Below are 27,263 nucleotides of genomic sequence, written 5' to 3' on the forward strand. Positions count from 1 at the left end.
CCAGTCCTGGGTGGAGTGTGGGGTCAGCATGGAGACCATATGCCCCAGAACAACATGCAGCAGAACTCACTCAGAGGATACTTAAATATGAAGAGCTTCATTCCAGAAAGCAGTACATTTATTTACAAATGTATTGCAATTTTTTTCTAATCTTCTATCTTCTATAATTTTCTATAGGTATAGGTATTATTAATCTTTGTCTTATTAATACCACTATTTATTTATGGTTGATTTTGGAGCATTTCTATTTGTCCATTCATCATGAAATTGTGACATTAAGAGCTGCCAGATTCATGTTGTCAGTTTGCAGTTTTATATTTGTAAAATAAAGTGAGAAAAACATTTTCACACTATTTAACCCAATTCTTGTGTTGTGTTGATTTGGGTTGATCTGAACTGCGCTGAATCTGAAATAGCAGAATTTAGTTAAATTGCACTGAGCCAAGATTGATTCCTTTAAACTGAGTTGTCTCTGGATAACTTAAGCTAAACTGAACTGAGTTGAACTCAGCTGGGTGATTTGAATCACATCTGTTCACATGATTTACATTAAATGGATTAAGTTTTAATGATTCAGTTGGACTCAGTTTAGTCCTTGAGCTGAAATCAACTGGGTTCGACTGAACTGTTAAAATTACTCATCTGAAGTCTGCTGGGTGGTTTTAAACACACCTCATATATAAACAGTGTCCTGGTTGCTCTGCAGGTCCAATCAGAACAATTGCGGCTCTGTTTCTGAAGCTAGTAAAGAGGGATGCAACCCACGCAGCGCTCAGAACCACAGAACCAATCAGAATGCAGAGTTTAGTGGCAGTGGGCCACAATCTAGAGGCAAAACGCAGGCGAGACCAACTTATTTATTTATTTGTGAACTGAGTTACGGCACATCTTGGGACGATTGATCATCTGAAGCTCCACTTTAACACAACACAGTGGATTCCTCAGCCTGCGGTATGCAGACCTGGAGAGAGAGAGAGAGAGAGAGAGAGAGAGAGATGTAAAGTAAAACCGAACAAGGGTGTTTCATTATTTTGCGTCCCACACTGCATATTTCATTTTTTCATATGATCACAATGGAGCTTTTTCAGCACTCATGGGTAAACATGTCATTTTGTAATTTTTTTGTCTTTTTTTAATTTATATAAAGCAGCAGAATCAACAGTGTAACTCGTGTCGAGATGAGAATTATCCAGAGAAAAATTGGCAGCGTGAGTCACTGAGAGTGAGAGAGAGCAAGAAAGAGAGCAAGAGAGAGAGAGAGAGAGAGAGATCACATGATCTTTGAGAATGTGTTCTCTGGAATTATGAAGCTCTGTCCAATACTTTAGGATGGGATGAGTTGGGGAGTTGGGAATGAGGCGAGTTGGTGACCATTCAACATTTCTTGAACCTGCAGATAAAGTGTAAACCAAGAGTGTGCAGATCTGTCTTCAAAGATAAATGTACAGTTTCAGTTTCTGAATCAGTTTCTCTGATTTTGCTATTTATAAGTATATGTTTGAGTAAAACGAACATTGTTGTTTTATTCTATAAACTACGGATAACATTTCTCCAAAATTCCAAATAAAAATATTGTCATTTAGAACATTTATTTGCAGAAATGGCTGAAATAACAGAAATGATGCAGAGCTTTCAGACCTCAAATCATGCAAAGTTTTTAAAGTTTTCATAAAGTTTTAAGAGTTCAGAAATCCATATTTGGTGGAATAACCCTGGTTTTTAATCACAGTTTTTATGAATCTTGGTATGCTCTCCTCCACCAGTCTTACACACTGCTTTTGGATAATGTTATGCCACCCCTGGTGCAAAAATTCAAGCAGTTTATCTTGGTTTGATGGCCTGTGATCATCCATTTACCTCTTGATTATATTCCAGATTTTTTTTATTTGGTAAAATCAAAGAAACTCATCATTTTTAAGTGGTCTCTTTTCTGTTGCTGTTTTTAAAACATATACGAAGAAAACACATTAGGTTTAGGTTGTGTCCAAACCTAAACTTTTAACTACTATAAGATACTATAAGATATATTAAATGATAGTATTAATAACAAATATGTTTAGCATGACAATAATAACAGCATAAATGTTATTGTGTACATGTATTAGAAAGACAATAACACAGCTTGTAAGAAAAATCATATATACTTGATTTTCTAATTAAGCCTTCAAGTACAGTCAGTTATCTAACTTTATTTACAGTATGTTGAGAATTCCACTTTATGTTCTGTAATCCCCCACATTCCTGTAGTTTTTACCTTCGTATGATGTTAAAATATATACTAAAATGATCACACCTGTTTGTGTAATGTGTAATGAAAGAGCTACAGTATATATTCGATGTGTCCAATCATTCCAATCTTATTTTGAGCTACTAGAGTTGCAGTAGTGACGGTAATGAAAGACAGTAATATAGATTAAATCCATAAATCAGTGCTGAGACCTACAGTGTAACAAAGCCCTGATCACTCCCACCCTCAGACTGAGTTTACTGATGTGATTATCCTGCAGTGTCCACACTTACTCTCTCGTTTACTCGTTCGCTCCAAGCGAAAAAACGAAAAGAATGCAAAACCCTTCTCAAACAATGGATCGCACACAAATCCACAGTTTATTCTTTTGGTTGGGGGCGGGAAGTAACCTTGACACGCTGGATGTTAATTGGATGTGCAGGTTACATGTAATTAGTGTATTTTTTTCTGTTTTTTTTTTTCTTTTTTTCTTCTTCTTGTTTTAGTGAAGGCCGGGAAAAGAGAAAAGCGAAAGGAGTAAAGCGAAGCCGTACGTAAGAAGAATCTCGTGGAGGTGGCAAAGCCCTCCTGCTTGTTTTTCAACGATTAGCTGTTCATCAGAATTACCAGCTCAAATCCAGCAGTTTCACTTCCCGCATTAGAGGGGATGAATATTGATCTGCTAAAGAGGATTTATTTATTTCATGCTCTATCCAAAGATCAACTGCTACCAGCTTTCGGGGGATCTTCGCCGCAAAGCTACTGCACACATGACTTTGGACTTGACATTTGGGTGCTGGAAAGAAACCAAACAGTAAATTCACTGCAATAATCCCAGATAAATGGCCTGATCACTGGTGAAGCTTAGATAGTTAAGTGGTCTACACTTAAGTACGGAGACGCTGAAAACAGCCTCGCAGCGCCCGGGCTTTGGCAACACAATGAAAAGGGGGAAAACAGACGAGCGTCTGAGAATAGACGGCGGCGGGCCCGGATCAGAACCAGGTGCTAACATGCTAAGGTGGCTTACAATGAATAGAAGCCAGTAATCAACCATTGACGTGCTGGCTTTAGCATAATGCTATACCTTTTAATTCCCCTTAGCTCTTTGATTCACTTAGCTTTTAGCAGCTAATATCACTTATCATATTTAAAGCTAGTAGCCATCAAAAATAATGCTAATGCACTCATACAAATAAACTAATGCATTCATTTGTCAACATTAGCATTCTACTGATTTCTAAGATGATATATTATCTGCTGTTGACATGATGGCCTTAGTATAATGTTTTTTTAATTTCCCTAAATAACTTACCTTTTAGCAGCTAATTCTGCTTATTACTTACTAAAAATGATCATTGCTAATGCAATAATACTAACAAACTAATTGAAGTTCTTCATTCGAGGACATGCTTTATTTAACATGCTACTTATTTCAAATGACAGGCATCTTAAGCCCAAATATACAATGCTAATTTGTCTTTTAAAGAAAACAAGCTATCAACAAAGACATGGCATCTTTAACATAATGCTATATGATTTAGTTTACTTATATTGACTTAAATTGCTAATAACAGTAGTCACCGAGAAACTGATGCTAATGCTAATCTTTTAATAATCTAAGTTAACCTCAAACATTCCTATGCTAAGCTAACTTTTGGTTAAATCAAGCTTTCAACAATTGATATGGGGTGCATTGCGTAGTAATTTGTAACACATTATTAGTAACACTTAATTAAGGATGCAGTATATATTATATATAAATGTGTCAATCAAACATCTGCAAAGTATACTCAGAACGTATTGGCTTTTAATTGTGAGAACAATGGATACTATATTCCCACAATGCATAGCAAACAGAATGAGAGGGGCTACTCAGGTTCGGAAAATTAATGATGGCTAATGATGCAGCAGCATGTTTATGATTTTACTCTTGGTTAGCAACATTAGCATGTTCATGATTCTACTCTTTTTAGTAAAATTAGCATGTTTATGATTCTACTCTTGTTTAGCAACATTAGTATATGTATGTTTCTACTATTTGTTAGCAATGCTAGCATGTTTATATCTATATTCTTTATTCCCAACATTAGCATGTATATGTTTCTACTCTTTGTTAGCAACATTAGCATGTTTATGTTTCCACTCTTTGTTAGCAGTGTTAGCATATTTATGTTTCTACTATTTGTTAGCAACATTAGCATGTTTATGTTTCCAATCTTTGTTAGCAACGTTAGCATATGTATGTTTCTACTCTTTGTTAGCAACGCTAATCAAACAGTACAGGTCAGTTTGAGAAGTGATGGCCATGTTATGAGCTCAGTTTAATTTTCTGCTGTTATTTATATATTTATGCATTGTTTAATGCAATTTGAAAAAAATGTCTAATGACAATAATACTGTCTTTCAAAAATATTCACAAACATTTTTTTTTCAAAATTCTGCAGTTTTAGCCTCTATAATAATGATAAATGCATTCTAAAAGGGAAAAGAGTGGCTTGCAAGGCGTCAAATCATAGAGTGTATATTAATATAATTTATGAAATAAACTAATTTATTTAATTTATTTATAATTTTATTTACTATGTAAGGTTTTAGTTAAGGTGGTTTATGTGAGTATTAAGGTGTTAAGACTTGATTCCAGTGATTCAGTGATATTAAATGTTTTCTAAAAGAGGGGTACATGGGATTGCTTATGCTTTGAAAAGCCAAATCATGTGATAAGTGTATACTTCTCTAATTAATTCAACATTCATTTTTGGACTAAACCATACAACACATAATTTTTTATACAATAGTAGTAGCAGTAATAGGTGTAGTATTATTAATAGTATACCAAAAACAAACACTTTATACTTAAATTAAAGGGAAAATAGGATTATTATCTACTATTCAAGGTTCTTTTTAAGGTGGTATATTGGGCCTCACAGTCTTTGTGGGTAGATTCCTGTAGCTTTCCAAAAATAAGAAGCAAATATTCATAATTTCTCAGATTACTATGAAGATCCAGTAAATTTAGTAAAAGTTACATTTTTTTAAAACTCAAAGTACCAAACCCAGCGCTGCCGTTAGCATCCTAACTAGCATCTTAACCTCCTCGTTCAGACAAAGGAAGAGCAGTGTGCCAAATTAGTGTGATCAGTCACACACACACACACACACTGATGCTGCTTTTTTCTATTACGCTGGTGTGGCATTTCACAGGCACGGCGTTTGGTGAAGTCGTGCAGAAAATGAAGTCATGCAAATGTGCGATTTCCCTGCGTTTGCTGGTGAATTAGCGCTGGGCTGCGGGGGAGCGCGGCGGAACACGCCGGAACGCAGCGACGGAGAGGAACGCTGTTTGTTTTCAGCCTGTGAGGGAATTTCAGGGCATTAGTCACGGACTGCTTTCATAAAATCGCTTCTGTGTGGCTCTTTCACACCCAACAAACACCACAACACTGAAAATATTATAAATACTGCTGATATTGAAGAGTCTGACTGCTGTATCATTTACTTAAAACACTATTTATTGCTATTAATTACAACAACAATAATAATAATAATAATAATAATAATAATAATAATAATAATAATAATAATAACAATAACAATAATGCTATATTAGCCATATTTAGCCATAAGGTACTAATAGTGTGGTTTTAATTTATTGCGGAATTATGTAAAACTGCAATATACATGTATAATGTATATAATGTATAATTATTATGTTATTATACAATAAAATCTAAAAGATACAGAAGCTAACACACAGAAATTAACTTTTTGTATTTTTTATGTATCTATTGTGTTTATTAGCTAACTGAACACTTATTGTTATACTAAGAAAAAAAAGATTAAAATGTGTTTTATTTAGACTTTAATAAAACAAAAATCAATTACATTTAAAAAAAGAAAAACATAAAATAAAATAGATTTAAAAAATCAAATAACTGAATACTCACCAAAATGGATAATAAATAGAAAAAATATGGTTATTCATTGTAAGGGATCAATTATTGGATGTTTGACAATATTAAGCATCAATATGATTATTGCATGCTGTTAACTTCCAAACTTCCAAAGTTTTGCCATTAAATGTCAAATCATATGTTATTGTACCGTTAATATATTATTATACAATGGTAATAGAAATATTATGCAACTTTTTCTTGTTGAACACTCCAATATAAAATATAATGTGCTCAGTGTAAAAGGCATTAGTAACAGCTTTAATTTAATTCTAATTTAAAAGGGAATTAAGAAATGGGTCGGTTCTGAAGATCCATTCGGTGATGATTCTCTCTTTATTATTTATTACTAAGCATCTCCATCACTCTGTCACTGTATATTAAGGTGTGCTATAGCAATGTCCAGCAGGTGGCGCTTTATACCTACCGAATAGTGTGCAGGTCTCAGGTCTGAGGCGTGAGAACAGCGGGTAGCAGGCCTGAGGCGCTGTGAGTTTACCCTGCAGTCCTTTTTTTAGCTCTTTTTATTCTGCTGTAGGAAACCAGGCTAAAGCTCTTTATGCTCTTTATAACCTGAATAATCAGAAATGTTATAATTAGGTATTTTACAGAGAGGAAGTAAAAGAGCAAAAATTATTATTTATTTTTTTTATTTATACAATAATATTCCTAGTAAACATAAACAGTAAAAAAATGGACAGGATGGGGTTAAACCAACAGAAATAGAATTAATGGTTTAGTCTGAAATAAAATAAATTCCATGTAAATTTGATCTTAAATAAAGAAATTTTTTGGTTAAATCTTTGAAAATCACAGGGTTAGAGTCAACAAATGGAGTAGTGGAGAAAAAATGATATATATACACATATATATATATATATATATATATATATATATAAAGAAAATATAACTAAAAAAGGGGATTCACTACTACTACTAATGATATTATACTAATATAAACAACAGTAGTAATCAAATTTAATATATTACATTTAGCAATTCAATAAATAAACTACATACATTATGGACTGAACTGACAAGCTGAATAACAAATCAAATCACATGGTATGAAGCCAAATCGGATATAAAATATATATATAATATACACTGTTATTATAATCCATTCATAATTAGATTAATATAACACTTAATAGAACAATCTCCTTTGATGATTCTGTAACCAAAGACCACACAGACCAGAACTGCTAGCCTGATATCAACTAAAATTATTATCAATTAATATTAATTCAGTAAAAATCCTGCTCCAAACCCAGTATAAACTAAATCTCTAACTTAGCACCAACACAACACTTTAAACCAACCCTAAACTAATCTTTAATTACCTCTAAACCAGCACTAATTAGCACTAATCACCATCTAAACTAAACAACAACTACACCAGCCTGTTAAACTAAACCTAAACCAGCCATAAACCAGCTTTAAACAACTCAATAACTCAACTCTAAAACAAGCTGAAATTATATCTAAATCATACTTAATTATGTGCATTATATCAACCCTAGAGTAGACTAGACCAGGATTTTCCAAAATCTAGCCCTGGGGCTAAATGTGGCCAAGAGATATACTGTAATAATAATTAGACCTTGGCATCACTTTTAACAATACATTATTAGTGTCCCACAATTACATTTCAGTTATCTTTCACTTGCGAGTAGCAGCAGTTTGTACAGTATAAAATACAGATCTGTTAGTTTCTCTGATTAAACTGTAAATTAATTTACACAGAGCGGCATTTAAAAAAAAAATTAACTCTTTTATAATCATGTTACAGTTAGTTACATTGAACTCAGTATTTAATAATAAATACTACTTTTTTGTACATTTTGCGTTTTTTTTTCTTTATTTTATTTTATTTTGGGTACAATGTTTTAAATAATTTAGGAATAATATTTTCAGAAAGTATTGGACAAAAACAAATATTGGAGACCCTTGGATTAGACTTTAAACTAGCTTTTCACCAGCTTTGAATTAGCACTAATACACTAATACAGCAGCAGTACCGTGATGAGGGAAAAAAGCCACATCACGAGCAAGTCATTCTGAAAAAAAAAAACAGCACCCCCCCACCTGAGTTTACATATTAGACTCTATTCATGAGTTTTCATCGATAACCTGATTATATAACCAGATATATTACCCGTATTACAGAACATCAGATCAGTGATTTTGCCTTGAATCGGCTGTTCTTCAATCTAAGAGCCCAATAACATGATACTACATACTATAATATAACATGCAATGACGTGATGTAACACCCAATGCTATGCCATGTTATAACATGCAGTAATGTGCAAGACTTGCAGACATGCCCTATAAGTCAAGTCAAGTAGTTTTATTGTCAATACTGCATATGTACAGGCCATATAACCTGAAGTGACATGAAAACAATTTATGATATGTAGTAACATGATGTTATGCAGTAATGTACAAGACATGCAGAAACATACTACCATCTATAACATGCAGTAACATGCACTACAATTCAATAATATGGCATGCTATATCATGTTATAATAGGCAGGAACAGGCAACAGTGATTATGCAGTGGCATTAACTTTAGTAACATGCTATAACATGCAGTAAAGTGCTATAATATTTGGTGACATGCTATGACTAGCTATAAAATTTTAATAACCTACAATAGTAACATGCTATAACATATAACAATGTATTATAATATATGGTGACATCCTATTACTAGCTATAACATTTTCATAAAATTCTATAACTTGCAGTAATGTGCTATAATATTTGGGGACAACGTATTACTAGCTACAGTATAACATTTCATAATTGACAATAACATTCAGCAATGTGCTATAATACTTGGTGACTTGCTATTACATGCTATAATATGAAATTACAGTACATGTAGAATATAAACAGCTCTGTAAAAAAAAATAAGAGACCACTTCAGTTTCTGAATCAGTTTTTCTGATTTTTCTATTTATAGATAGAGTAAAATGAACATTATTGTTTTATTCTATAAACTACAGACAACCTTTCTCCCAAATTCCAAATAAACATTCTTTCATTAAGAGCATTTATTTGCAGACAATGTGAAATGGCTGAAACAACAACAAAAAAAGATCCAGAGCTTTCAGACCTGAAATAATGCAAAGAAGTTTGAAGATTTCAGAAATCAATATTTGGTGGAATAACTCTGTTTTTTAAACACATTTTTCATGCATCTTGGCATATTCTCCTCCACCAGTCTTACACACTGCTTTTGGATAACTTTATGCCACTCCTGGTGCAAAAATGCAAGCAGTTCAGCTTGGTTTGAGTGAGCTGCAGGTTCTCAAGGCCTTTTAGTGCAGAAAAACAGATACACTCCTACTTCTCTGCATTAAAGCGCCTAGGAAGAAGTATTTACTGCTAAAAGCCCAGAAAAAGCCAGATTCTCTGACCCAGCCCACATAAATCAGCTCCATCAGAACCTTGTTCTGAGTGACATCTGCTGGGATCCTGGGGAAGACGGTAATTAGAGCGTTAGATTAGAGGCTGACAGTGGAATAACCCGGGTTTAATATACAGGTGAAGCGTATGCAGGGGGCCGGCGCATATAACCCAGCTAACCCGCACTAATCCACCGCAATATATACGACACGATTTCCTGTGTTCACTCGCTTCATATGCTTTGCAGCCATGCAGCAGCCTTGCATATTACAAACTCACCATTTACTGTGACACGAGTGTGAAATGAGTGTGAGACGAATGTGTTATGAAGCAGATTTGTTAATCTAATCTTAAGATGTTTATTTTCACCATTAGGGCAGTGCACTCTGTATATGTGCAGGTAAAAGTTAGTAAAGTTAGTATAACATGTGTATTATATATATGTAATATAATTTATATTTATATGTAACACACAGTGTGCATATTTAATATGAAAGTAGCTAGAATGTATATGTAATAATAACATGTCCCAAAGTGTAATATATATATATACACAGCTCTGGAAAAAAAAAATGCAGCAAATGAGAAATGGTCAAATTAACTTTAAAAAAGATGCAGTACTTTGAAATAGCAAATAATGCAAAGAAAACAATAAATACAATTAATACAATACATTTTTAAGAGTTCAGAAATCATTTTTGGAGAAAAAAACCTTTTTTATTACAGTTTTCATGCATCTTGGCTTGTTCTCCTCCACCAGTCTTACACACTGCTTTTGTATAATTTTATGCCACTCCTGGTGCAAAAATTCAAGCAGTTCAGCTTGGTTTGATGGCTTGTGATCACCCATCGTCCTCTTAAACATATTCCAGAGGTTTTTAATTTGGTCTCTTATTTTTTTCCAAAGCTGAATCTAAACATATGTAATAAAAAAATGTTTTAAGCACGTTGCCGACCCAACTGACACAGATTGCCAGCCTTGTTCCAGCCTTGCACTTTACAGGCTGGCACTGTGTGTGTGTGTGTGGAGGTGGGGTTGACTACTGGGATGCTTGTGGAACGTAAGCTTTTACTGGGATTGAGAGAAAATCAGAGCTGCTGAAAGATTAATGAAAAGCTTTCAGTCTGGACGGCCATGACAGTTCTGCTCCCATAGCAAAAACAGTGTGATGTCACTGAGGTCTCACCATTACTACAGCATATTCAGAGTTCAGGTATTGTGTCCCATGAATTTTGGTATCACCTTGGCTGAAGGAATGTTGTACCCGCACAGTTTCAGAAATCAGACCTCACACCAACTCCCATAATTCACTTGGCCTTGCCATGAGCACACTGAGCCTAATGTAACCATCTTCACTTCACACAAGATAACACCTCACAGTTTAATTCAGTGCAAACAGTTTTCCCATTAGGTTCCCCTGGTGTTCTTGATCAATTTACATGTGTTCTCTGGATTGACGGAACTCTGGGATTGGTCTGGTGAAGCTGCTTCAAGGCAAGCTTGAGCAGTGAGCAGTATGTGGACAAGTATTGTTCTACTGGGAAAGAGATTGCATTCAAAGAAAGATAAATTGTTAATTCATTATTGTCCCTATTCTTCTTCCAAATAGAATTACAGTCCCTTGATGCTACATTTTGGATGAATGAGGAGGTCTTTAACCCTATCAGGTCGACGGATGCGCAGGTGCGTCAAACGCAGAGTTGCTGGCCGTTTCTATAAATATCTTTGCGATAAAAAGGCACAGAAACAGAGTTCAAACATTTCCTGAATCAACAGAGTCCGCCCTTTCATATTACCCAATCCTGAATCTGTATGTCACTCATGTCCGGACTTATAAGCCTATTAAAAGGGACTTATACCTCGTTTTACACAAGTTAGAGAGATCTCATCATCTCTATCCTTGCCAGTTTTAGTTTCATCAAGAATGAATCATTTAAGGGTTTTGTCTTTTTATGCAAATAAGCTTGTTGTTGATTAACACCACATTATGTGAAAGTGCTAGCATCTCACTCATCTGCTGCCTTCTTACAGACAGTAGCTATAGATCCCTCACTCAGACGAAGCACAGTGTTCAAGCAGCAGACCCAAATGTCAGATCTTCAACTAATTTAGTAGGTGGGGCTCTGGTGGGGGTTGACGGGTGGTTCAATGCAGGTTTCCTTATTGTGATATCACAATAAGGGAGCCATTCAAACAGCTCATATGCCTATAATTCCTGACACCATCCTTTTAGAAAAGAAAAAAAAGTTTTTGTATAATATGTCCCTTTTAAAAGCAGATTTTGGACCCTTTGATGTCTCTTATTTAATAGACATTTTCTCAACCTTTGTTCAGAGATAATTCCATTTTATTAAACAGCGAGGGGCATCAAACAGTACAGCCCATCAGTCTGATCACACACAGACGGTCCGAGTGAGAAGTCCGAGCCGGAGACACACAGATTTCAAAACAGTGCTAATTCCTGGAATCACATGACGGTAAGTGGACCGCCTCAGACGCTTTTTACCCATAATCCCGCTGTTGCTACAAGCGACTGCTTGAGAAAACAACCAGTGTGTGTGGTAGTGTGTTTAGAAACACACAGAACCGCCCAGACCTGCCCTTTACACACCTCTGCAGATTAATGAGTGTGAGTGTGAGAGAGAGAGAGAGAGAGAGAGAGTTTCATCAAGCTGATGAGTGGGAACAATAGACCATTCTGCTAGCTTGACAGTACGTGTGTGTGTGTGTGTGTGTGTGTGTGTGTGTGTGGATTTGGGGGAGTCTTTAAAGTTGTGTGCGAAAGCCGTAAAGCTCACCACACCCAAGAGAGAAGATCTATCCTGCTGCCTTTAAATCCACGCACACACACACACACACACACACATCTACACAGACACACACACACACACACACTATTATATTATATTATATTGTGTTATATTATATTATACTGTATATATTTTACATAAGGACAATTTTTATTAAAATCAGTTTACAATTGTCATTATTTATTTACAGTAGTTGCATTGTTTGGTCTGGCTTTGTAAAGTTTACTATTGCCTGATACAGTATGATTGTCTAGTATTATTTAATTAATAAGTAATTGACATCCATCAATTCATCCAGGGCAGCAGTGTATTTATTACTATAGAGTATATATTTTTTAATAATTATTACTACTATTGCATAATATAGTGTAGTATTGTTTGTTGTTCTCTATTGGAGTTAAGTAATGTTTATTACATTTTCCCAGTTTCTTTCTCTATAGCATCATTTAGTATTGCTTTGTATTCTAATTGCCTGCTATTGTTTATTGTTTATTGCTTTATGTTATGCTTTATTGTATTATGTGGTATGGGATAGTGCTGTTTAGTATAGTTGAATATCGTGTAGTATTTTCTGGTATGGTGTTGCTTAGTATTTTTGCTAATTATAGTTGAGTATAATTTTATATTAAGTAATGTATCCTGTAATTGTTTAGTATGACTTAGTATTGTTGTGTAGTATAGATGATTTGATAATTATTAACTATTATTAAGTTTTAACTGGTTTCTGATTGTCTAGTATTGGTTAGCAATGCTTCCTATTGTGAGGTAATGATCAGTATTGTTAAACATTGCATTGCATATTTTACTATTACTTTGTAAGGTTTAGTACAGTTGGGTGCTGCTTAGCATTACATTATAGTTTTGCAAAGAATTGATTGGAATTGGATGGTATCATTTAGTATGGTTTACTATTGCTATTGTAGTTTACTGATATGTTTTATTACATCAGTATAGGTTTTTTTTCTTGTAGAATTGCTGATTCTAATATGATTTCATTTAATGTTACTTAATATAGTCTAGCATTGTTACATGAGCTTTATTACACTTGCTATTTTATTCTAAGGATGATCAAATCAACAGTTTTAATTGGAGTCTAACTGCCTGGTGTTGTTAAATATTGTTGTCTAGTACTAGGTTCTAGTAGATAGTATTGGCTATCCACTAGCTCTTTAGTATAGTTAAATATTGTGTAGTATTGTCTAGTATAGTTTTAATTGGACTAGTATTAAATTGGTTAATTGGTTAGTATTACTTAGTATTGTTGCCTATTATTGTGAATTGTTGGTTCATTCTGTCTAGCATAAATTAATATTGTGTAGTATTGTCTAGAATAGTTTGACTTGGATTTTTTTATTTTGTTGTTGTTTTTTTGCAAATAATGCTACCAATTATATGCTTATATTAATCTCCATATTTATATATTTATATATATACACTATGATTAAACAAGATATTTGCTAACTACACTGTTGATAAACGTAGATTAGCATGTTGCCGTATGTATGAGTGTGTATAGAATTATATTTCATCTCTATTTGAGACGCGGCCGATTGATGAAGAGAGTGTGAAATGTGTTGGAATTTGGCCAGGATTTGTGCAGGAGGCCGAGAGGATGAATTATCCCATCTCTCTTCAAACACACACACACACACACACTACCATCAGCACTTCAGAAACATGTGCTGGTACATAGACACCACAGTGGACACCAACGACTGGTTTCCATTATCACATCACATAACCTGACAGATACAGACACTCTTTCTTTTTCGCTTTCTGTCTTCCTGCAGGACTGTAGGTCTTGAGTTAACCCTATATATTGTTTTTTTTAAACAATAACACTATGTTTCAAATAAGCTCTTGACAAAAAAAACATAGCGCATCCAACAAGCTAACTTACACCAGTTCATTTGCACCATTCTCATCCTGTTTATTACCGGTCTGACCACTACTAGCATTACTATTTGGCATGTCATAAATGACCATACATTTGATTATTATTTGTTATTCATTTCTAAACAAAATTATTTCATACGTAAATAAGCACTAGGAGAGAAAAGGCCACTTAAATCATAAACACATTTGGACAGATACTGAATTATATGCCTGAGATTAAGTGTGGAATAGCAAAGTGGAATGCAGAGAAAAGCATCTGGATTACCAGTGATATCTTCTTACTGAAGAAATGATAAGACTTGCATAGCATAAACACGTAGATGCAAATTCTCAAATAAAACTTTCATTGTTGATTATAACTATAAATTAATTATTAGATTAGGTTCTGTGCATAAAATGTATTTTATCATGTTGTTTTGGAGGTGGTGGCAGTGTGTAAATAGAGTAGCCACTCCCATCTCAGTTAATTGAATGAACTATATGAGTCAGTAAAACATTTTGATGTTGTCTTTTATCAAATTTACATTATGCCACCCGTCAAACCTGGCCAGATAAATTGTTTATCTTGCTATGCTTACAGTTCCTTTGGGCACCACTAGAATAGAGAATATTACATTACATGGCTAGTACATTAAATACTGGTTTGAATAATATAAATGCTACATAAATTTAGCCAAGCAGACAATTTAAAAACCGTGGATGAGTCTAAGTGTAGGATATCAAGGTCAGATCAGAGGGAAGCATCCGATAAAGCAGTGATATCTGCTTGCTGAGGGAAAGCTAAGGCCTGCATGGTAACAGAGTCGTTACAGGGTTTCCTCCTAGGGTCTGGAACTTCATCATGCACTCAGATGTGCATGAATACACACACTCACACACACACTCTAAACGCCACCCTGCTCCCTCTCCCGGCCCGACCTCCTCAATCCACAGCAGGCTCAGTTTCATTTGCATGACGTTGGCCGGGGTAGCGTTAGCCGGTTTAAGGCAGGCTATTTGTTGTGCTGGCGGTTAATGCCGCACAGAGCTTTAAATACCCGTATCAAATCTTTACGGCTCAACAGATTCAGTTTTGCAAACCTGTATCGAACAGGGGTTCAATCCCGCAGCTTAGAGGAGTACACTGCTTTAAGTTGGGCGATAAGGTAAAACCAATCGCCGGATTAGAGACTCACCCTCTGAATGAGTGAACCACTGCAACTGGGTCTCAGTCGGTGTGTTTCTGAGTGTGTGTGTGGGTGTGTGTGTGTGTGTCTGTGTGTGGAGGTAGCATTGTCTTTCTAATTGTTCTTCTTCTTTTCTTTTCCCTGCCAGTTAATACAGAGCCTATCCATTGGACTCTTTGGTTTCTCTCTTTATTATCTTGTTTTTTTTGTATCATTGCTGTCAAATGAAAAACATGCATTTACAAATAGTAATAATGATAATAATTTTACAGGAAGAGGCAACAAAAAAAAGGTACCACTTTAAAATAAGGCTTCTTTATAAAGGAATTATAATTAGTTTAAAAATGAGTTTATTCATTACAAACATTAAAAAGCACCTGCAACACATTAATAGAAAGAACAACAGTGACAATGACTTTTTAACATCTAATAAAAAATAATATAGAAGTCAGTTTAGTCTTTTAATATGTTATTATAGTTAAATGAATAAAGTTATTAAATGTTCAGAAATGTTACTCTGACTGATGGAAAAGACAAAGTAAGATAAGCATCTAGTAAGATCTGAGGTTTAACAGTATAAACGAATGTGAAATCACTGTTGCCCTTTATAACTCCTTTGCAAACTATTTATAAACCCTTCATCAAGGAGCCTTATTTTGAAGTGGTACAAAAAGATCTTATATTTCTAATGAAATCAATTAAAAAAAAAAAAAAAAATATATATATATATATATATATAAATATATATATATATATATATATATATATATATATATATATATATATATATATATATATATATATTACTTTTCTCTCTGTCTTTTCATCAAGATATATTTTCTTGGTTTGTTTTTCACAATATACAGAGCAGCAACAAGGTTCAAACAATAGAAAAACCTCAGAACTTCAAGCTTTTTATCATTTGACAGCAGTGATTTCTTTTAAATTTTTTGTAATTAAATAAGTTAAATGTGGGCTTCAAACACAGTATATTTCAGTAGGCATGATTAAATAATGCAATGATTTTACTGTTCCATTTTTGTTGTTGTAGTAAATGTGTGTTTTTTACATGTGATACTAAAATTATACTCTACAAATTAAAACGATGTTAATTTATTGAGTTATTTAGTAAGTTAGTTAGTTAATCATTTACTTTATTTGTGTTCATGATCTTTTCTTCTTATCATGGTTTTATAATTATAATTCATATTAGTATTTTTATTATTGCTTACAGTAAAGAATCAGCCTCATTACATCATCAGTATCTGGTTCTTAACTGGCTGCTCATTGTAAGAGCGGTTAATACTTTTTTCCAGAACACTAAAATGAGCAATCATTTATTATTACATGGGTTATATTATAGCATATATTATAACACTTATATGCCAAAAATCATGGGACAGCAGCAACAGTGTAAGTTGTGAGGTGTTATCTTGTGAGTAAGGTTGAACAATGGTCAGTGAGGAAAGATGATGTGCATTATGGGAGTTCAAGCCAGGCTTGGAAATTATTGTGACTATGATAGATAGATAGATAGATAGATAGATAGATAGATAGATAGATAGATAGATAGATAGATAGATAGATAGATAGATAGATCACATCATCAAAAACAAGAGCAGCTGAAAGGACGTGATGGGAATGGAGGGAAAGGGAATAACAGACGGTAGCTTCAGTTGATGTTTGTGGGAAAAATAAAAAAAGAAACGTGAAAAAAGACGGAAAAAAAGTGGGTCACGGTCTGTCAGCCATCAAATCTGAAGAATTAATTACAGCGTATTTTCTCCTTTCTTTCTTCTTCTTCTTCTTCGTATTTTTCTTCTTCAGCCGTTTGAAAGTTTACTCCGACTGAAGGCATTAAGACAACAGCCCACAGCGAGGGTCCTCGAGGGGATAGATCTCTGCGCCATATGGGTGGGGAATAACCTCAGAAAAAGGAGGATTTCACCCATCCGTGTCCGGAATGTCTTGCGGTCCGTGAGCGATGTTCCGCGGCCAGGTTTTCCGCCGGGCTGTGGGAGGTTCTGACGGAGGAGGCGAGTCTCTCGGCGGGTCTGACAGGTACATAAATAAACAGCCGTCTTCAATCACTCTTTTATGAAATATTGCAAAGTGTAGATTATATTATTGCAGGATTAAGCCTATATATCCACAGAATGGCGAGGATGACTGCTGTTCTTTCTCTGTCTCTCCCCTCATTTTTTTCTCTTTTTCTCGCTCACTTTTCCCCTCCTTCCCCACTTTCCAGTGGATTCCCAGCCAAATACATGCCACCTCTGTGGTGAACTGACTCCCAGTCTGGCATTTTTTGTTCCACGGATGGTAGAAATCTGTTTTGACTCAAGCAAAAATAATGAAATAACCAAATAAACCAAAAAAATAAATAAATATGTGCATGCGCAATAAAACAGGCCACGTTCAGTAATTCAACACTGATGATGTTCTTAGCATGTTTGGAAAGTGTCGCTCCCACATATGAAATGAATAATGATTACCCAATATCAGACACTCAAGACAATTCTTCATCCACGGCCTTCAGAAACAGAGACAGCTTTGGGATTCAGAGAATTCCGAATTGTGGAATTTTGCTGTAATTAAAGTGATAGTTTTGGAATAAATAAAATGCACCATCTTCCCTCAGCGTTATCCCAAAAAATGCACAATTTTACAATCAGTTAAGCCATGATTTGTGTCTAAAGCTTGCATTGGACATCAGTTACGTAAGTGAAAAATGCATTGTATGAACAAATAAATTTAAATAAATAAGTTTAAGTTATATCCATTACAGCTTCTTGTTGCTGTAGAGAACTATTGTGAATGTTATAGTTCTCTACTGGCCCCATGCCAATAGAGAATTATAGAGAACTGCAAAAAGAGTATTAGCAACTATAGCATTGAGCTGTGGACCCGTGGAACTGTGTTCTTGGGAATAATGGCGTTCCACCAAATACGAGTTGGGGGGTTAGGGACAGTGAGGTGGGTGGTGATCATCATCCAACCCAATGTCCTGACTTTAATCTTACTGCTTTTATTGATAATTTCAATCAAATCTTCACAGCAATGTTTAAAAACATTTAGTAGAGCCTTCCCTCGACAATAGAGACAGTTACTCAGTAACACTTTACAATAAGGGTACATCAATTAACAGTACATACAACAATAATAAACATTGTTAAATAATGGTTAAGTAATGTCTCCACACATTCTTACCTGACACTAGGTAAGACATTATTAAACATTGAAAATACTGTTAATTAACAAGGAATTAAGGAAGTTTTGTAATTATTGTAACTAATGTAACTAGTGTCAATTAATAATTAGTTGAAGTACTGTTAATTAAAGCACTCTTATTAGAGTATAAAGTGTTACCAGTCACTCCAACAAAAGTATAATTTAGATATACTATTTTTAAAACCCTTGATTTCTATACAGTTTGTGTCTTAGAATATTGTATCTTACACTATGATATCTACCATACATAGATATTGAGGACACCCAATATATGTGCAGTTGTCCCAGTACTTTTGTCCATATAGTGTAGTTCACTACGCTTACAGTTTTTTTAAGGAGCAAACTTGAGAAAAGAAACCTGTCTGAAAAAGGTGTAAAATAGTGAAATGTGCTGAAGCCCTCAGTTAATAAGCGCTGCACACCCGGTCTGTCAGTAACTCTGCAAGAACCCGCTCGCTGTTCCAGAGCGAAGATGTCGATATGGCTTTGAAGTGCAGGACGGCAGCGGCGCTCTGGAGGGAAGACAGACGGGTCCAGTGGCAGCTCAGGCCTTGCATCAGCTCTCGCATCGACACTCGGCTCGGCTTTGATATGCTGATCCGCGGACGCTCCTTCCCAAGGTGACCCCGGGTCCTGCCCCACCAGCGCCGCCGCGGTGCCGAGCCCGAGCCCTCAATCCTCTCTGCCTCTGAGTGCTTTTATTCGGGCTTACCGATCTCTGAAAGACCCTTAATGTAAGCCTCCATTTTCCACAAAGGCCCTCGTCATAATCCCCTGCCGTTCGGAAAATGAACAGTGCAATTATTCATGTGGTTCTGAACGGATGCAGGAAAAAGGCAGACAGGGATGCTTTCACTCGTAAACAACTGGAGAAAGTAAATAAGTAAGAGTTGTTTAGGTAAATGGCACTGCTTTATAAAACACAATTATTAAAATGTAATTTATACCTTATCATCATTAATCAGCATCACAGGAACACAAAGCAGTGTTTTTTTTAAAAAGGTTGCATGGAGGTTAGCCTCTAATGTCACAGAAGTAAAATGTTCAGAGATGTCTAAAACATGCTAAATTCTAAAACTATGTAAATTTGTAATCAGATATCACACTTATACATAATGTTTAATGATTCTCTCATAACATTATAATTTGAGCATTTATTTAAAAATTAAACTGAATATTCTATAGAACGAGATGTTCGAAAAAAAAAATGGAACAAATGTGAGTATAAATGAATACAGATAGATTGGAAGCTCTGAAGCTTTTTCCATTTTTCTTTTTTCTTTATTTCTAATTCAACCCTTTTATATATGAATGTTCTGCAGTTGATTGATGTTGTCATTGAGTAGCAATCTTGTTTTCTCATTTCTGATGAAAGTCAAGTTCAGTCACTATGCATGAATCTCATATAGAGGCAGGGGGAGGGGCTTTCCAATAAAAACATATGGGCGGAGTTTGGACAAACACCAATAAGATTGCGAAATCTTTTTTTTCGCAAGATTGTGGCTTTAAAACTTTAAAATAGAAGTGAATGGGGACATACCGTCCACTAGTATGTCATCGCTGTCCAACGAAAAACAAACATCTCCATTTTTGTCGTTTTTTTGCTTACCACTTTATTTTAACAAACCAGCTGTCCCTTATACTGTGTTAAAATGTTTTAATGTATGGACAGCAACAATATGCAGTCTTTGATCCAAACCTACTATAGCACCTACGCATGTCTTTTTTTAGTTATTGTGAAATGGTAATGATAATTCAATAGTGTCAAATCTGAAAGAACACACTTTACACTGTTTTTGGAGGGACTCGCACTACATCCTGCTGCATGTATCCATACACTATTTTATTGATATGCAATTTTAAAACAGCGTTTAGAGCCAAAATCATGTTTAAACTCCACTCCACTAAAAAGCAGAGGTATGATATAAGTATAAGTATTTTTTGTACTCAAAGGTACACTCTTCATTATTGTACCTTTAAAGGTACAATATTGGTCTTTACAGGATCAGATGTGTTCCCTCTGAAGAACAAAGTCTTTCCTAACAGCTAGAAAGTACATATTTGTACCATTTAACCAGCCAAAAGGTACATTCGGTATTCTGTATCACTGTATTAATAAATAATATATATATTTTAATTGCACATTTATCTGAAAGCCAGACAATTTTAGATTATCCATTTTTTGAGCCATATTCAGTTGATGATAATGATTATAATCTTTATAATCTTTACTGGTACAAAAGATATGGGTCCAATAAGGACTTTTACTACAAGGTACTTTTTTGTACCTCAATATAAGGGTACAGCCCCAGGAACAGCATTGTACTCTTTTAGGTGCAATTTATTTTGTACTTATTTTTCTTAGTGTGTCTTCATTTCCACTGCTTCTGTTAGCCACTTAGCTCCAGTACAAAACCGAGAAAAGTCATTTTTTGGACTCTAAACGTGTCTTGGCTGAATATCGACACTTGGGTTGAGAAGAAAAACTGTGTAAATTGGATTTTTCAACCAAACTATTGCTTTAAACTCTTCAAGTCAACCACTCAACCGCAGGCCAGCCACTTCACAAAGAGTTGTACTGTAGCAGTCCAACTTTTATTGTCCCTTTCTGGAGCAGTTTGGTGTGGATTAATTAGGAACAAAAGCTTGACACACAACAACATCAAATCATAAACAACTATACAAACTGGTTAAATTGGCTGCTTTTAATGATAATAAAACTAATTTTGCTTCAGATAAACATATAAAATAGTCTTTAATGTTGGTCACAAGAAGCTCCATTGGTTTTAGAAACTCATAGTTGAAACTGTGAGGTTGTAAAAAGTATGATATTGTATGTATTTCAGATTATATAGCTATAATATTAGATGTGTATATCAGGTTATGTCATGTATAAGAATATGTGGTAACATTTTCTATGAATGTCATCTCTCTATTACACTCTATAACCACATTCATAACATATTATAATGCATTCATAAGGCATTATAAACATGGCTATAAATATTTATAAAAATGCATAACCCATTAGAGCCATGTTTATTAAGCATTATGACTTATATATATATATATATATATATATATATATATATATATATATATATATATATATATATATATATATGTGTTAAAATAGTTGCTATCTAACGTTATTAATCTAGTCCCACAATGAAAGTCTGGCACTTTATTTAGAGCACACAAAGACCTGTTATAATACATTATAATTGACTAAAACTAGTATTATATCCAGTACTAGATAATAGACTAGACAATACTAGATAATTTATTAGTGGTTGAAAATATATTTATAGGATTATTGAGGGTGTGTTTATAAGTTGGAAGCTTTTTTTAGTCGTAATACAGTCTGCAAGCTGTGACTGAGTTTCTTGGTATTGACATATAACATGTTATAAACACAGCTATTAATGCATTATAATCACAGTTCATGATGCATAATAAACATGGCTATGATGAATTATACATTTTATAAATATGTATAGCCATGTTTAGAATGCCTTTTGAATGCATTTCAGTGTGTTATGAGTATGTTTATAGAGTCTTATTGAGATGACATTTATAGAATGTGTTACCGAATATGTTTATTTATAAACATATATATATATATGTATATATATATTCTATAGTAATGTCAGGTATATCATGTACTGCAGTATAAGACACGTAAAATGTGTCATTTAAGTTTAAATATATGAGATTTTAAAATGTATAATAATGTTTTTACCTCAGGTTATGTAGTTATAGTAATGGTAGTAAGGTATATATATGCCTGTTACATACTATAAGTAATACATGAGTATATCAGACTATACAAGGTATAAAGTAATATATCAGATTATACAGGTATATTCTATAGCAGGGTATATAAGGTATAATAATGTGTATATATATTATTATGTAGATATATTCTATAACAGGGTACCTAAGGTTATAATAATGTGTACATGTCAGGATATATAGGTATTTAAATGGTGTATATAAGGTATAATAATGTGCATATATCATTATGTAGGTATATTAAAGGTATATAGCAAGATATATAAGGTATACTAACTTTTGTACATCAGGTACTGTAGTATAGGATAAAGACTCTTTTTACAAAAAGGTATAGAGAGTTAAATTGTCTGTTGTGTTGTTGTAAATAGGTGTAAGACCCCCGCGGTTCAGGACAGGTGAAGTTACTCATCATTTCCTCTGTCAGTCTCCGGCCCGACTGCGGGACGCAGGATCAGTCACGCTGCTTCCAACTCAAACACGCCGGCAGTGCGTCTCCCGTCAAGCGAAACCAGTTTATTTTAGATAAGACGTTTTTTACACAGAGATTGGAGCTAACTCTGCTTCTCCTGCGGAGCGGCGATGACTGATTACAGCCCAAATAAATACCAATTAAAGCACAGTCATGGAGTCTCGCCACCAGACGCCACCATAAATTACTGCACACTTTAATACTCCACTTCTACAGACCCACTCTCTCTGGTTATCTGAGGTCATGAATTTCCATGTTTCATATGGAATATGTTCCCAGTTTTGTATAGTCTGCCGTGGATGTCCGGGTTGTGTTGGGGGTCTTTTGGGTAAGTTAGGGATCCTCAGGAGATCTTGGGTTTCCTCAGGTGATTTTGGGGTGCTCAGGTTATGTTCATTTATGTATGACTTCACGCCTGAAATTCCTGACAAATATCCAAGGCAAGCTTCATATGTTTGTTACATTACATTCTGTATATTCAGTCTAGTTTGGTTAGGTTCGTTTTGGTTTCACTCTGTAGTTTAGTGACTTAGCACACTAAAATAATACATCCTGACATTATCACCTATGTGGGTGGAGTCTCCATACTTCAGTCTTCACACTGATTGGTCTGTCAGCCAGTGATTCTTTTCTGAAATCAAGGGAATTAAAACTGTCTCTACTATCAAGGGAAGATGTTTTACTAGATTTTGGAGCATTGCTGTGCACTGTAAAAAAATATCTCTCACCAACTTAAACATTTCAAATGACCCTTTGCATCTATTTTTTAGTTGGTCTAATTTAGTTCTGTGAGATGTACAGTATATTTTAAGCTCCTTTGACAACCCCAGAATTTGAAATAAATTAAGTTGAGTCAATGAAATGTTATCTGTGAACCAAATACACCTAAGTTGGTCTAACTATATATATTTTGAATTGTGTCAGCTAATTATTTGGCTTCATTGAAGTTCTATAAGATGTGTTTTGTAAATTATTCTGACTTTTGCTGATTTAAGATTAAATGAAACAATTAACTTCAATCACATGTTTTGCATAAATCAAACATAATGAGCACATTTTTTTTTTAAATTTAAGTTAGCAACTGAGAATGTATGACTATTACATATGTCTTATTGTTAGTCAAATAAGCTTGGGATAATGCAAATATGACCAACTGGACCCAGCCAGCATATAGTCACACAGAGAAACACAAAACATAAAACTTGCCTTCAACCCTGAGACGAGGCAGTTAACATATATAAATCCCAACATCAGATGAAAACCCCTGTATAATTGCTCAGTAGACCCCGTTTAACTAAAGAGTCAAACTGAGCATGTGCAGTAGTGCAGAGTAGTTGGCTTGGCCTCAACTAGAGTTCAACTACAATTTGTAAATTTCATCAACACAAATAATTTACTTAAGCCAACTTTTAACAAGAAACTTAATAATGTTAGTTGAGGTAATTGGTCTGCTATAGTTTATGGTGCAATTCAATATATTGAATTAACTTAAAAATCACATAAAGGAGAACACTTTTAAGGTTTTTTTTTTTACAATGTGAGGATTTTGAATTTGATTTTATTGATCATTACTAGCAGCATTACTAAGACAATAGTGTTGGATGATCACAAAAGTATTGGATAGAGCGCCGTCATTCCAGAGAACACAGTTCCACTGCTCCACAACTCAATACTGGAAGCTTTATACACCTCATGCCCATGTCTAGCATTGAGCACAGTACCGATAGGTCATATTTAATTGACTTCTTCTCTACATATATTAGATGAGCTATAATGTATATTTAACATCTGTGGGTGTTGTCAACAGTGGGTAGAACTTTGGAAGTAGCTTAATGCATTAATTAGAAGCACTTGTATGTTTCTCTTACTTGTCAAAGCATCATATAGTTTTTTTTAATAGAATGCTGCCCAACTGTATGGCTGGCTGGTTTGGTGGTAAGTGAGACTTATCATGGGATGAAATGGCATGTTCCCAGCCACTGTCTGTCACAACTAAGCCAAAACAGGCCCGGGCTCATCTCATACTTTTAATGATGTACGAACAAAGAGGTAAAACAACACCGCCTTCAAGAGTCAGGAGCCTAAAGCAGGGAGGACACGGACTGTGGACCTCCCTGATGGTAAACGCATATGGCCTATTGACCGTCCAGCTTTGGGACATGGCCTAAAAAGCAGCAGTGCTCAGTGGGTGCCATTAGCTGGGTGCGTTCTTAATCCCTGGATTACCTGAGATAACATCTCCAGCTCTCTAAAAGCACCAGATTACTGACCACACCGCAGGCTCCATCTCAAAAGCACACATTAATCTTTAATGCCAGTTAAAAAGGACCCACGGACCCGCCCTCACAAACACAAACACACTGATACGTAATGCCATCCGTATCAGGGCTTATTGATTGACTTTTTGGAGAGATTTTAAACTGATGTGGCCTCTCCAGATCGATTAGAAGAAGACTCGAAAATTGTAAAATTCCTGGTCAACAGTTGGGCAAGCGGGAACAGTGGTGGAAGAAAGAGAGAGAGAGAGAGAGAGAGAGAGAGAGAGAGCTCTGCAGTTTTTTTGTGGACTTTTGCTGAGGGCTGGGACTTGCCCAAGAGCACAGACCCAAACATTTGCGCTACTCAAACACACAGTCACACATAACAGGGCAGAAAAGAAGAAAGAGAAATCCCTGGCCAAAAGAATCCCAGTTCAGACACAATTGAGCTAAAATACTCGTAGGTTGCCGAAGCTGGTGTCCCAGCTGCTCCCATAAATGCTTGATTGGTGATAAATCTGGAGACTGTGCAGAACAACAAAATGATGCAATCTGATGGACACATTCCTGAGAATAATACCTTGCTGTGTGAGGGCGAGCATTATCCTGCTGAAAATGCCAGCTGGAAGCCTATCCATGAGAGATTGCAGAATTTTCTGCACATATTGCAGAGCGGTTATTGTCCCTCGTATCACTACTAGGGGTGACTAATTGTTGCATGTGACGATCCCCAGATCTTCACAGCAGTTTGTTGCGGCAGTGTGTCGCTCTACAGCAAAGATTGAAGGATTGAAGCGTTCACTACAAGAGCTCTATACTGAAACCACATCAGATCACTGTCAGATCCCAAACAGAGCCTGGATTTGTTTCTAAAAAAGATAAAGTTGTAAGTGTCTCTTACATTTCAACATTGCAAATGAAGGTTGGTGGGCAATTGGTCAAATTTACCACCCCGCTTCTCTCAGTCTAAGGATGTGACCCCTTTCAAAGTCTGCGAACTGAGTAAAATGTCTTTAAACTTCATTTTTTGCATCAATCTGGAGTACAGTCTATGATTGCATGTGTATACTGTATATGTTGTATATCATTGCTGTCCAATGAAAAGTATCTAAATTTTACTAACTTTTTAGTTTCCTACTGAACAACTAATTTGAACAACAAAACTGTCCCTTAAACTGTGTCAAAATTTATTGACGAATAAACCAATAGAAAGTCTCCAAAATGACCTGAAATATATATTTTAATATATTGCCTTCCATTGGAGGTTGAGAAGGTTTAACTGCTCTCCTGTAAAGCTGCTGTTTTGGAGATGCATATTGTTTTATTGGACATTGCTACTATGTATGTACTGTACTGTATATACAGCATAATTATAATCCATATAATTATACAACTTATAACTTTTTTAAATTCAATCTGAGGTTTAACAATCCAGTCGTCTGAATAGAGGAATACTACTAGATTCATCCAAATTCAGTAAGTCACATGAAGTGGATAAGAAGCTTTGTGTGTGTGTGTGTGTGTGTGTGTGTGTGTGTGTGTGTGTGAGCGAGTGCATCAGGTATGCAGTGCAGGCAGCACCCACAAATCCCTGCTGTCCATCACAGAGAGAGGGAGGGGGAGTCCATTTTTTCATGTAATTACAACCTCCTTAATGAGAATCGTGTAGGCCAATAAAGCGAGGGTTCCGCGGTGCCGCCGCATTACCCAACGGGTCGACCAGTTCAAACAGCCACTCTGCAGAACCAGGGGGCCTTTTCCTCTCAGTGACGTGAAGAACAGAGAAATGTCAATGCGACAGATTACATGAGCCGGTCCTAATCATGCGGACTGCAAATGTGAACGTATTTTAAACTGGTTCACACACACACATACACACACACACCGTCAACTAATACCTATCATTTGTGAGCACAAATCATTCCACACTTAAACCCACATTTTGATTTTAATAAAATGATGACATGGCGATATTCTTGCCCTCTTGATATTCTTGAGTTTTATGGCTGAAACACTGACTTTTTTTTTTTTGTTAAA

Source organism: Astyanax mexicanus, chromosome 10, assembly GCF_023375975.1.
Source record: "Astyanax mexicanus isolate ESR-SI-001 chromosome 10, AstMex3_surface, whole genome shotgun sequence".
NCBI lineage: Eukaryota > Metazoa > Chordata > Actinopteri > Characiformes > Acestrorhamphidae > Astyanax > Astyanax mexicanus.